Raw genomic sequence first — 14,676 nt, 5'->3', positions numbered from 1 at the left:
CAACAAGGACAGTCTACACTGAGCCTGCCTGGACGAGTGCAAAGAGCATTCGTTTGGGCTCTGGGCAAGTCTGGGTTTAAACTCCACCCACAAAGACTTGACTCAAATCCTCTAACCCTACTTTCCTTGTCTATACAAATGGAGATAATACATTCTCTTTCTCCAGCTAATATACGAAAACTCTTGGAACATATTCTGCTCTCAGCCTACGATAATATTCTTAATCTACATGGATGGGACGGTCACTTTTCTACTAATCTGTTTCCTGACCATCTGGAATCCCTACCCTTCTTTACCCAACCCTCCATCAAACCCTTGCAATCAGACCAGAAACTTGCCAGTACCTCTGCCCATGACTCTGCAACTACTGAGAAGACATCTCTGTCATTTATTCACAAATATTCTTTCTAGTTTTTACAGGTTAGTTTTTTTCATTGAGGCTACTGTCTAAATTAAATATAATCTATAAAATACAGTCCTAATTACCATCTTCCCAATCATAAACATTATACAATTCATGTTGTCTCCATAAACAAAAGATTTTAAAGCACCAAGGTTTAAAGCACTGGGGCTTAGTATTATCTAAATCTTAATAATGCACTATGAAAAAAAAGAAAAACAATAATGTACTATGGAAAAACCAATTTAGAGAAAGCCAGACTACAATAAGGGAGAGAATTCTCATGCCTTGCAGTATTTTTTTCTTTTCCATTTTAACACCAATGAAGTCTATTAGAGAACCATGCCACCCTGTGGCCACAATTTACCAAGCCTGGCAGCAAAATGGAGCAGCAGGTAGAGTTCCATTAAACACCGAAAACCAGAAATCATAACATCAAACTTAGGACCAAGTCTATTAACAGAAATGCTCCAATAGGTTGATTCTGGAAACAGAGTTCAAAATATTTCCTAAAGCCTCAAAGTCCTATTTCTTCACTTATTCCCAGTGCTTTGTGTACATGGTAGGGGCTCAAATGTGCTCAGTGCAACACGTAAGAAGTCACAATGAGCAACAAATAAGCTGTGACTTACTATGTACAAATGCCGAACTGGAAAGTTCCAAAGCACCCTAACACAAGGAACAGCACAGTCGGTACAACAGAATTATCCCTGGCTGCAGTCGCTATTTAGAATTATAATGGAGACTCATGCCTAAGTCCTTTTCTTGGAAACATGTTTGAAAAGCTTAGGCTGGTAAAATTTTAATACCCGTTGGCATGATAAACCGCAACCAGCTAAAATGTCTGCAGCACATGTGAGAAGAACAAACTTCTCAAGGTATCGAAATACCATTATAACCCGGAAAAAAAAAAAATGAGAGCTCTGAAGTTTCATCCTTTAGACCACAGGCGGGCCCGCGGGCACAATCCAGCTCTCTGCTTGTTTTTATATGGCGCAAGAGCTCAGAAAGGTTCTTTACACTTTTAAATGGTTGAAAAAAAAAAAAAACTTTTAACATGTGAAAATTATCTGATGTTCAAATTTCAGCGTCCATAGGTAAAGTCTTACGCCGGGCCACGCTTCTGTACTATAATGAGCCCCTGCAGAGTTGAGCGGTTCCCCGAGACTGTATGGCCTGCCAGCCTAAATTATTTACACTGTGGACTTTTAAAGAAAAACAAAACAAAACAAAACAAAACATCTGGGTTTGTTCTTTTTTCCACCTAGATATGTATCCTGGAAGTCTAAGAATATATCTTCTTTCTCAAGATCAGGGATTTCCACATGAGACCCAATATCTTGCTAGAAGACAGAAGACTCTGTGCCCAAGATATTAAGTGATATCTGGGGCCTTCTTTTAATGGAGGACAGAGGAGATGGCTAACATCAACCTCTTTCTTCACTCGCAAAATAAAGAAGCTTTAAAGCTCTCATAGCTTCAATGGTTTTCTTTTTAATGTTAAGTCAAACTACCCAAAATATTAAAGAGAAGGGACCCCAGAAGCCTCAATCACCTCAGAGCCACCTGAAATTCAGATTCCAAAGGCACCCAGGATGACAGCACCTGTCTTCCCTGGAGGAGCACCCTCTGCCCTCCCAAAGTCACGGGAGCAGACAGTCAACACTGTCACTCTGCCGTGGGCCACATGGCTCCGGTTTCACTGCAGGGACAGTGCACCTACAGTGATGCAGGCGGGAGCTGCAGGATTAGGCTCGTGCGGTGGTGCCTGAAAAGTAAGGATGAAAAACAGATCTAAAAAGAACTCTGGTTGAGATGATTGCTGTAACCACACCTTCCCTGAGGAATATTCCGGTACATAATTTGTTGCTCATGGGAAGGACAAGCCCCACGGAATGAACAGACAGATCAACCTAGCTACTCGGTTACTATGTCTGTCACGCATCTAACCACCACAGACGAACTTACTAACGAGGGCAATTTTCAAGACGTTCTGGAGTGAAGCCCCAGGAAGAGAGGTTCTAAATCTCCGCTTCTCCAGTAAACCGAAGAAACAGAGTGCTCTCCTCACAACGGTATTTTCCATGCTTCTGCATTAATGGGAAATGTATTCCCGAACCGGACACTTTTTTGAATCTGGACTATTTCTGCTGACAGATGCCAAAAGAACTAATGGAAAAAGACAAAACCTATACCAGGCCCCATCTTGTTACTATTGGTGATCCCCCAAACACGAAGGCACCGTAGTCCTAAATGCCAGTCACTTATCTGCCAAGAAAAACAGAACTTTACATGGTAGCCGCGGTCTCAGTTCTCCCCATCTTTAACTCGGGTATATAGTAGACATACAGTACTAACAGTACCATAATCACCTTTATATATTTATTGGTAAGTAACACAAGGGCACCTGCGTGGCTCAGTCGGTTAAGCGTCTGACTCTTGACTGGCTCAGGTCATGATCCCACAGTTCGTGAGTTCAAGCCCCGCTTTCAGCACAGAGCCTGCTTGGTATTCTCATTCTCTCTCTCTCGCTCTCTGCCCCTCCCCCACTCACTCTCTCTCAAAAATAAACTTAAAAAAAATTAAGTAAACAAACGTTTTTTTCCCCAGACTTCCAATCTGGAATTCAAAAAACAGATCTCCCTTTTCTAGATCAAGGATTTTCTCTTCCTAGGAAACCCATCGTCTTGCTGACAGACTCTCCAGGCCCCCGAGATCCTAGTTATGCCCGGGGCCTTCCTTTCACCGGGGACAGTATCTGGATCAGGAGGAAAATGGCACAGGGAAGGGCAAAGCAGGAGAGGGATGGGAGAGAGAAGATTACGGTGTGGGAATGGACAAGGCCTGGGAAACGGGGTGAGTGCTTATGAGGAGGACGGTGGAGGGCTGGCTATTAGAGAAAATCCTAGCCAAGTACAAAGCATCCCAGCTCATGGCTAACAATGGTGCCCGAGTTCAGCTGGCGAAAGATCAGTATTAGCACCACCTAGGGCGCCTGGGTGGCTCAGCTGTTGAGGGTCTGACTGTTGATACCTGCTCAGGTTGTGATCTGGTGGCCATGGGATGGAGCCTCGCATCAGGCTCCTCACTGGGTGTGGTACCTACTGGGGATTCTCTCTCTACCTCCTTCCCTCTCTGCCCATTTCTCTCTCCCTCTCTCTCAAAATAAACATTTTTTAACAATATATTATCACCACCTTAAGTCAATTTGTTTTCTAACTTTCAAATTTGGCTTTTAATGTATTAACATGCCATGGTGGGTAAGAGGATGATCTCTGGCTGAATCACCGCATGGCACGTCAATTTCTAACTGCTTAACCTCTTGGATATGTTAAATTCTCCGCTGTAAGAGAGAACAATCACACTTCCCTCATAAAGTTGTACGAATTAAATAAGTGATAAAAGTAAAGCACCTAAAGCAGTTCACGGGACATAATAACATGTTCAACAAATAATAATTATAATCAATGTAATGCAGACGTAACATATAACGGATGTGACCACAGTTATTATACTGTATTGTATATTTGAAAGTTGCAAAGAGAGTAAATCTTAAGAGTTCTCATCACCAGAAAAAAAAAATGTGTAACTATGTGTGGGTGGATATTAATTCAACTCATTTTCATGATCGTTTTGTAATCTATACATATATCAAATCATTATGTTGTACACCTAAAACGAATACCATCTTATTTGTCATTTATATTGTGGTAGGGTCCCCTCCCTAAGGAAAGAAAAAAAATGGGGGGGGGCCTTCAAGGTAACCTGGCTATGCACATACATGATAACATCCCTCATGACCCTGTAACATGAGACCACTTAATCAGACTACATGTTTGTGTGTGTTACCATATATGGGAGACAAAAAAAATCGACAATGTATAAAAAACTGTGCCACATGATGTTTGGTGCTCAGTTCTTCGGGTACGAGCCCAACTGAGCGGTGCCGGCAGGAATGAAGTTGCTTCCTGGAAAGAAAAGTCTGTGTCACGACTCTCTGTGGGAGAATCTGGCTACACTATCTCAATAAGTAAAGAAATAATAGCTATTATTATTCACTAGAATGTAAGCGCCATGAGAGCACATTTTATTCATTGTGATATCCCCTTAGTCTAGAATAGGAAGTAGCAGGTGCTCAAAACACACTTGAGAAGGAAGAAAACACCAAAACTTTATTAGCAGGTACCTATACCTAGGATGGTTGAAGCCAATTTCATAATGTACTTTGTGCTTTTCTGTTTTCCAATATTTTCAAATACGGATGGGTTCTTTTCAAAAGAAAAAAAAAATCCTTATTTTTTAAATAGTCTGCTCACTTATAAATTACAAAAGGAAAACTAGATACCTGGTGGATATCACCTGAATCAAGTCAGCAAAAAAGGTAATGTTATAAATAATGAAACCAGCACCACTCCTGATGACACCCACAGAGGACAGAGTATCACAGTGTCCCCAACAAAAATGCATAACCTCAATCCAGTCTTCAGTAGACATCACACAAACCCAAGGGAAGAAGACCTTCTATAAAGAAAACTAGCCAGTTACTCTTCCAAAATATCACTAATGAAACACAAAGAAAGACTGAGTTAATGCTCCAGACTAGAGACTTGCCCACTAATGTGACACAGGATTCTGGGTTGGCAGCTGAAAGGCAGAGGTAAATTGCCATGAAGGGCATTATTGGGACAACTGGCAACATCTGAGGAAGGCTTACAGGTTTAACATTGTACCAGCATTAAAGGGCCTGGTTTTGCTAATTGTGCTGTGGTTATGTAAGAGCAATATCCTTGTTCTTAAGAAATACACAATGAAGTATCTGGGTTAAAGGAGCATGATGTCTGCAACTTACTTTAAAAAAAAGACAGACAACGATTAAGCAAATAAGGCAGGATGTTACATTGAATCCGGGTTTAATGTAAATGGGATTTCTCTGTACTCTACTTAACAATTTCTATGTAAATTTAAAATTCTTCAAAATACAAGATTTCCAAAAAAACCATTTCTCAAAAAATTTATATGTAATCAAATATTCAAAGTTAAAGGGGTACAAAAATTAAATTACATTCCTGAGAGTGTTTTTTTGGGTTTTTTTACATACTGCAGACATATATATTTAGTAAAGATATTCTTGCAGGGTTCCAGAATTATGAAATTGTTAATAATAACTGCCTTTCATTCAAGAATCTTTTTTTTTTTTTAATTTTTTTTTAATGTTTACCTTTGAGAGAGAGAGAAGTGGGGGAGGGGCAGAGAGACAGGAAGATACAGAATCCGAAGCAGGCTCCAGGCTCTGTCCTATCAGCACAGCTGATAGCACAGAGCCCGACACAGGACTCGAACCCACAAACCGCGAGATCATGACCTGAGCCGAAGTTGGACGCTTAACCGACTGACCCACCCAGGCGCCCCTCATTCAAGAATCTTCAAGAAGTTTACAGGCCTTCCCAAATCAATTTCCCAGTTTGCCAAAATGACAAGGCTTCTCCCTGATGTTCACAGGGGAAAGTGAAACAAAGGAGGTAAGTCATACAAAGTAAAGGTTGAGCATTAGTCCAAAGTATTCTCTCTCCATGAGGTGTCTGTGATTATAGTATTGAAACAGTAATTCCAAAGTGCGTCCTTATACAATTCAGACACTTCTTTGCATTCATGCAATGAGCTTCATTCTCTCCTTTAAATACAAGAATATAGGCAACTGACAGACCCCTTTGCCCAATCATTTCCTAAAGCAACCAAAGACTGACAGTCAGCTATAGTTTCTCCCTAGTCTGAAAAGAAAGTCTCTCCCTTGGAAAATCAGGGCAGCCGGTTTCCAATTTCATTAAAGGCTCACACAACAGAAGGACACCCAGGAGCAGTGAGCATACCTAACGCTCAGCTCTTGGTCACTAAACACCATTCTCCATTAAAGGAACCAGGGCCACTCAAAAAAAGCAGTGTTTCCAGACCTAGGATCAGGGTACGGACACGATGAGCCTGGAACATCTTGTGTTTGACAGAAAATAAGGAAGTGCTCAATAAAGAAAAAAAAAAGATGGTGACATGTTGCACACTGAAGTGGCTTCCTTGGCCAAATCTGGGACAATCTGAAGACCAAAACAATTAAAAACACTAGCAAACTATAAATAATTAAAAAACAGGAAGTCATGAGTCTATAAGAATACCATATAAATAAATTAAACAGAGGAGAAGGGAGAATTCCGGAGTATGACAGAATGATGAAGCCTCACTGGTAGAGAGGGTGCCGGAGTACAAAGGGGTAAGCCCTTTGCAACCGTAACACTAAAAAGTGATTCTAGAAAAAATGATCAATTATCAATCTGGAGAGAAAGTCCAAGGAAGAAAAAGACATTTACGTTGTCTTAAATGTGTCTCCCCACAAACTGCTTTTTATTAAAGGGAGAAAAAACATGGTATTTATTCAGTGAAGAAATTCACCAATACTTTGACCAGGTGATCAAAATAAACATCCCAATAAAGACAGATGAACACATGTGCCTCCATGTGTGATGCTCTGAGAAGGACACAATGTGACCTATGTAGTGCTCTGACCAAGAATGCATCTAGCCGCAAGGAAACATCAGATAAATAAAAATAAGAAACATGCTTTTGAAGAAAGGAAGGGATTACTGTATTCTTCAACACCGTCAATGCCATAAAAGATCACGAAAGGTTGCGGCCATATTCCAGGCTAAAGAAGGTAAGAGACATGACAACCAAAAGCAATGATCTAACCCCCCTGTGATTAGCTGACCCTTGGACAATCTCAGGGTTGAGAGCACTGACACCCTCCCCTGGCACAGACAAAAATCCACATACAACTTTGAACTCCCCAAAACTCAAGTACTAATAAGTGAGAACGCCCAGAGATCACTTTTTACTGCCATATGCAATTTCCAGGAGAGACCAACCACGCATGTGGAGATGATAAGCCTCAGGCGGGGGGTGGAAGCAGATACTGGCAACACTCTAGCTCACTGCGCTCACTGGGACAGCACTAAGGGGTGGCTATGAAACTGCAGGATGATTAATTTCATTCTGTTATTAACACTGCATTTTGTGTCTGTTTACATTTCTCTGAACTGCAAGTGACACCAGGTATGGTCTCCAAGTGTTTGCGAGCCTACATTTGGATAAATTTTAACTGTTTACAGTAGATTTGTGTATGTTATGGTGGTAAACCATAAAATAGACTAGGATCTACAAATATTTTATGCATTCATGACACACGCAACTTCTTAATGTTTCAGTATTTCTGGGCTACATGGTTCATCTGTGAGCTGTTTCAAATTATAGCAAATCTCTGAAAACTTTTCCAACGGGCTTACTGGAGAAAAAAATCTACATACACGTGGGCCCGTGCAAGTCAAGGGTCAACTGTATATACTTCTCATTAGATGAAGCTTGTGGACGGCAAGAACTGTGTCCCTGTGTACAGTTCTCACAGTGCTTACCTAGCAACAGGAACTTCTGGCATACCCATATGAATAAATGTGGCAGAGATCAGCTCACATAGAATATTAATGGCAAGCCAAGTGATTCACACTTGGACCTGTGTAGGCAAGAAGGCAAACTAGAGCCTTGTGCGGTATGTACGGAAAGAAAACCGCGAGGAGAGGGGTGAAGGGTGACATGTTAATGGCAGCGAACGTTCTAGAAAGGTTTGTATCCGCAGCAGTATCCTAAAGAAGGAAAAAAAGAGAACAGAGGCAAGGAAACCATATGTGTGGAAAACATTACAAAAACATGGTTTAAGGAAGCAAAAAAAAGTTTAAACTGCTATGGCATTAAGATGATTTGAAAAGAAATACATATGAGAAAAGCATTCTGTTGAAAATAATTTGATGAAATATGGTAGCTGACTATCTGGGGGCTGCACAAAGATAGGAAGAGAGTGGACATGAAAAGGGGTATCTCACGAGGAAAAATTGAGGGGGGGCTAGGGGAATGAGTGAAAAAGAGGGCGATAAGCTGTAAATGTCAAGTTTCACAATTCAGCGGGATGGAAAGCAGACAGCATACATCCAGCAGGTGGTCGGCAGGTCGGGCTGAAGGAAGAGGTCTGGGCTGGTGAGCCAGACTCTCAGGTCCTGCACCCAGTTAAAGAGCCTTGAGCCCAGGCGAGAACCCCAGGTGACAGAGAGCCAACCCGAGTTAACCCTCGTGTTAACGAGCCTCTGCACAACATACCATTTTCATCTACCTAGTCCTGTGCCTCAAACCCAGAAACAGGATCCTCTGAACCCCAGAGGAACCCAAGTTCAAGGGCCACCAAGAAAGAGGAGGAGACTTACCATGTTGCTCTTGTTAACGGCAGCCACAACTGAGCCTCTGCAGGGAAAACCTCAAGACACATATTTTCCCGGGTCTTCCGGAGAGCTCATTTGCTAAACTAAAATAAACATCACTTCCTAGAGTCATGATACAGTTCATTTCCCACCAGCTAAAAATATTTCAGGTTTCTCTCTGTGTTAACCAGCTTGTTGTTAATAATACCCTTTGAGGCAAAATACAACTGTTAATCTGTACTAACCTGGTAGAAAGCTACACTGAGTTAATGATCGTTCACGAACTTTCAAGTAACTTATTGCCATCAAGTATACAAAGAACTATTATCCATTAGTATTGGGATTGTTTCTGAAATATGAATATTTGAAAATATGGGTGTTAAACATTAACGTTGATAGGTAAATGAGCCTTAAATGTTTGAAATTCCCTTTAGCATATTTTACTTTATTTCATTATTTTTTTTACTGCTAGTATAAAATTTCTATTCCAGTCCATCAGGTAGGTAAGTGAATCAGCAGAAACATAATGAACATGAATCTGTATGTTGCCCTTCCTTCTGCTCTGTTCTCATCACCACTGCCTTGTCATTCATCTGTTCATGCTGAACAAGCACAGTGCCTTCTGTTTAATATATTTTGTGTCTGCTACCCACCAGGTACTGGAATTATGAAAACTTCCTGGTGCCTGCCCTCCAGGAGCCCAGAGAGACATACACGCAGACAGGATGCCCTGTGGTTAAGTGCTATAATTGGCATCTAGGGGCAGAGGAGATGGGTACCCAAACTCTCCTTTGACGGGTGTGATCAGGAAAGCTGCCATGGAGACACGAGTATGCCCAATGCTGCTCAAAGCTCAAAACGGGTCATCTCCAGCAGGAACATGCCTTCTGAGAGCTATGCCATTTACAACCGGAGGTGGAAAAGAAACTGGTACCCAGTTCACCTTTGCACATTCAGTATCTTGATATACAGGTGCTCAGTCAATGTTTGTTCGGTTGAACCAAAAACATTTCATCCTTCTAAAACACAAAACTTAAAATGTTATAAATAAGCAAAATGCTAAGCTTGCTTTGCTTACGCCTTCCTTCAGTTAACTGAACACTGGCTGGGTGCTTGGTGAGGCCTACGGCAGACATGGAAGGTACTGAGACAAGACAGGTCTTGCCCCTTGGGGCTCAGAGTGCTTTCACAGAGTAAGCCCAAAAAGCAAAGGCTGAAGCTGTATCAACAGCAGTGTGGGAAACCCAAGGATAAGGTGCTGCGGTCATCAGCGGTGGCCCAGGACGCCCCGCTCAGCAAGTCAGGGGAGAGAGGCTTCCCACCAGCCCATCTCAAACACAGGCCACTGGAAAATCCTCTCCTGCCTTTGTCACGTTCTGTTTGAAAGAGATGATAGTTGTAATGAGTGGACAGGGCTGACGTGAGGGAGGAGTAAAAGAGGCTACACGCTGAATCCAAAATCATTCTGGAAACATCTGTCAGATTTGAGAGTTTCTCAACACTAAATATAATGAAGCCAACAAAATATCATATACTGGCAAACCTCAAAGAAATATCAAACATCTGTACTTCCATCTCTGGGAGCACCCCGAAGTGCCATCCTGTGGCCTTCCGTACACAGAAATCTACTCCAGAGGGGAACATCACAAACTTCGACTGTAGGAGGACACAGGGGTTACATTTGTGCTGCTTAATTTACCAGCATTCTAGGCAAATTAAAGGCAGATTTCTAAGGCAGAGTTATGGCAAAGTAGTACCCCAAGAATCATTAAGACAAGAACTAACATAAATGTATGATGTCACCATCCAGCTAGAAAATAGAAGTCCTACCAGAAGAAAAAAAAAAAATCCCAAACCCCTCATCATTGGGCAGGGCAGTGCAACTTTAATGTTTTTTTGTTTTTGTTTTTGTTTTTTAAATATCTGTTCAAAGTAGCTAGTATGGTTTCAGAATAGCTAAGGTTTTCTGGGCAACCGGCATCATTACAAAATGGGGGGGGGGCAGGAGCATGGGCTCACGCACCTGCAGATGCGCACACCTTCAGTTTTACTGAGTGCCCTCCATTTCTTTAAGCGAAACATGCTACTCTAACAGTATGTGCCACAGGATCGTGAAGTAGAAAAAACACGGGCTCAGGAATAAGAACAGAATCAGTTGCGTAATAGTTACAGACCTGATAAATAACCACTTGGAAGTTCATAAATAACCACTTGGAAGTTCAATCTGTTTGTCAGCAAAATGAATTCATTCATCACAATATTTACTGATCGTCAAACACTGTCAAGCAGTCTTAAGAACTATGGATTAAACTGAAATAGACAAGGCTCCTGGCCTCCTAGAGTTTATGCTGCAGGTAAGAAGATCCAATTATAAAAAGTAACATCGGGGGTAAGTTCTATTACAAAGAACAGGAGGGTCTGAAGGAGGGGTGAAAGGGTATTTCGGATAAGGTCATCAGGGAAGGCTGCCACAGGAAGTCCTATCTGAGTGCGAACCTGAAAGAAGAGGCAAGTTCCAAGTGTTCAAGGCCAAGAGAATGACCAGTGCCAGGCAAGTATCAACCTGACACGTACAAGGAACAGCAAAGAAGGCCAGTCTGCAGGAGCAAGTGAATAAACACTGGAGGGGAGAGGACGTTGGTCTGGATCTCAGTGTGATGCTGGGCCACTGGAAGGTTTTGAAAAGAGGGAAATCATCTTGATTTGCGTGTTAAATGAATCCCTACAGTTCCCTCTCCTTGGAGTGACTTTATCCTTTGTCTGCCTAGCCAATTCCTACAAGCTTTGAACCAACATGGCCCATCTGAGGAGTAATGTGCCATCGTTTCTGCACAGGGAACACACAAGCAGGAGACAGGACATAAGGAGAGGCAAAGGATTTCGGCTTTGATACTCTAGTCCAAGGAGAACCATGGAAGGTTAACAACGTTATCTGCTCCACGTACTTTTCTATACGTGGTTGGAAGATCAAGTAAGATAATCACAAAAAACTTTTATATAGCATTAATCATTATTCTTCAAGTGTCACCAGTAATGTCTTCCATCCCCAACCATCGTAGAGAAATATGAACTCCTCTGCTGCAGCTCTCTTGATTTATGATGCCTTTTTTCCTCACAACACTTTTTACTATCTGACACATACATTTATTTATATATATGTACAATGTATATTTATATATATATATACACACACACACACATATATGTGTATGTAATCATATAAATTATAAGAGTACACATGTATTTACATATTTCCCTGATTCCTCCCTTTCCTCCCAAGTATTATACAAGCTTCATGAGGCCAGAGAGCATATTTGTTTTCTTCAGTGCAACATCACTGCCTATAAGTGTAAATGCCTGCTTTAAGTGCTCAGTAAATGTTGGATGAAATAATGAATAAATGAATTCCTAACTGGATTCTCTTCCTATGAACAATCCACCTCTCTTCAATTCATTTCAACACGTAAGACACCTGGATGAGAAATTAAAAGAACTAAAATCTAATGGTCTCGCTATGCCAACTTTTTAGGTCAGTGGTTCCTGAAACGTCTTTTAAAAATAAAACAAACAAGGGGCACCTCAGTGGGTTGAGCATCTGACTCTTAAATTCAGCTCAGGTCACGATCCCAGAGTCATGGGATCGAGCCCTGTGTTTGGCTCCATGTGAACACTGAACGAGCTTGAGATATTCTCCCTCTCTCTCTCCCCCACTCCCCTCTGCCCCTGCTTGTGCTCCCTCTAAAAAAAATAAAAAATGAAAATAAGGCCAAAAAAAATTACTGAGCATAGAACTAAAGCTCAAAAGGACCAGTGACAAGAAGAGAATATAGTAGCATTCTATATGCTTGGTTAAATAAATAGGTTAATAAATAAATATTTATTTAACCAAGGGGCTTTACCCTTATCTGTCTCTTAAGTGGAAAAGGATTCAGATACTCTCCAATCCCCTCAGAAGAAAGCCCACGTTCCAGACTGGACAGCAAAGCTGTCTGTTTATAAAGCTTTCCTTAAAAGGCGCCTCAAAGTACCTCAAGTAACATAACAGAAATCCACTGAGAAATGTAATGACTTTTGGCATAAACTAAATTCATTCCATATACACGGAGACTCTGGCTGATTTCAAGGCTAGAAAATATTTAACAATTTTATTGGACATTTAAACTTAATTTTTATTTCAACCAGGCTAACCTTTTGCCAGATGAAGAAAGAGGTCAGTGAAATCCCTATAACCTGCTTTCTTCGTTCTTAATCACACGTGTATATTCCAGCCAGAAGCATCCCCCTTCCCAATGCAAACACAAAACTATTATTTTAAGTACTACTACTACTAATAATCAAAACCCATATGTCTTCCAGCCTCATAATTTTGCAACACTAAGATTATACACAAATTCTTAAAGGTTTCCTTCCAAGCACCGCCTTTTTGGTCCATTAAACCAAAACCAGCAGGTGGCGCTCAATAACCCTGCTGAGTTCCCTGTACACAGGAGTTTGTTACAGACTCTTCTCCCCAATGGGGAAGAATCTTGAAACTTCAGCTGGAAAAGAAATCAAATTACAAAAAAAGTCTGAAAATCACTGAATATATATAGTGTCCTTAATGGCAAGGGTTCCTTAAAACAAAGAGAGTTTTTGAAAACTCGGAGTATATGAGCTTTTTGTTTCAGTGCTCAACCCTGCCTCTCAGACCATTCTCGTTAGGCAAAACTAAATTGGTCAGAGGGTGTTGGCTGGTGGCTTACAAAACACACACACACACACACCCCTCTCCCTCCCACAAATGTTTCACAACTCTCTGGAACAGCTACAATAATCACACCAACACTTAAAGAGACAGTCTCCTCTTTGCTGATGAAAAGATATTTGGATAAAATGAAGAGAACGTAAGGATTTTTATTAATTCTTGATGGGAATCTATTGAAAGAACTGAACGGAGAGGATTAGATAAGTCAGTCTCTCTGGCTCCCTATTCCTCCCTGCTCCCCCAGAGCAGGCTGAAGTGGGGAGGGGCATCCTGTCAACTTCAATCTACCGGCTCGACTTCTGTCCTCACACACTCACACACTCACACCAGAACACACCAAGGTGTGTACGCCTCAAGTCTTTCCACTTGGCCACGGGGCTCCCTTTACCTGCCTAGCCTCCTGTCACCTGACGACGACACTAAGATGATTGCAGTAAAGCATGAAACAAGAAAGACAGTGGCTTTCTTTCCCGGGTGGATACCTGGTCTCCTTCCTCAGGTGAAAGGCTTCCTCGCCTGACCTAACACAGCACGCCTCACCCACTGCATGCAGATCGAGACTTCCTCCAACTCCCTGAGCCTGCCCCGTGTGGGCAATGGGCATGTGCGTGGGCAATGCCTAGGGAGGGGAACGCAGGCGGTCAAGTTCAACCACACCTGGCCACGTCTCATTCCTAACCCAGCATACAACAAACCACAAAGACCACTGGAGAGATTCAAAGTTGCCAAGTGGGACACTATCTACTACATCAAGACTGAGAAGGGAAGCTTCCGGTACAGAATGGGAGGCACTGCTTCGGGAGGTAAGACCACAGGCTTTGCAATCCCAGGACAAGGAAGACCTGCTTCACTTGTTACTAGCTTTGTGATGCTTGTAGGGACTACCTCAGACCCTTTTTGGAAACCGCTAGATTGTAAACTCCATGAGGGTGAGATTGTGTCTACTATATTCACATATCTGCATGAAACAACAGTAACAACTCTTTCCTCAAGTGCTGACCGTATGCCAGTGCTGTTTTCATGTCTTACGTGAGCAGGTTACCATTTAACACCCTCAACAACTACATAAAGTAAGTGCTGGTATCTGAAGAAGGTATGCTAAGTATCTAGCATACAGCGGGCACAAAATAAATGTTCCCATTCGTTCCCGATAAAAACACCCCCACACTTCAGAATCTCCATGTCTTTACTTTTCTTTACAACCACTGCTGGTTGATTCTTCTTCAAAGAAAGCCAAATACAGT

At 41.8% G+C, this 14,676-nt stretch overlaps 1 protein-coding gene across 9 annotated transcripts in view; it reads right to left on the bottom strand.

Moving 5' to 3' along the window:
- AKAP13 (A-kinase anchoring protein 13) overlaps window positions 1–14,676 on the bottom strand; it is a 335,610-nt gene that overhangs the window by 210,960 nt on the left and 109,974 nt on the right. The window lies entirely within an intron of this gene.

This window comes from Puma concolor, chromosome B3 (assembly GCF_028749965.1).
Source record: "Puma concolor isolate L17-30 chromosome B3, mPumCon1.1.hap2, whole genome shotgun sequence".
NCBI lineage: Eukaryota > Metazoa > Chordata > Mammalia > Carnivora > Felidae > Puma > Puma concolor.
This window is presented reverse-complemented; position numbering and strand designations above follow the sequence as displayed.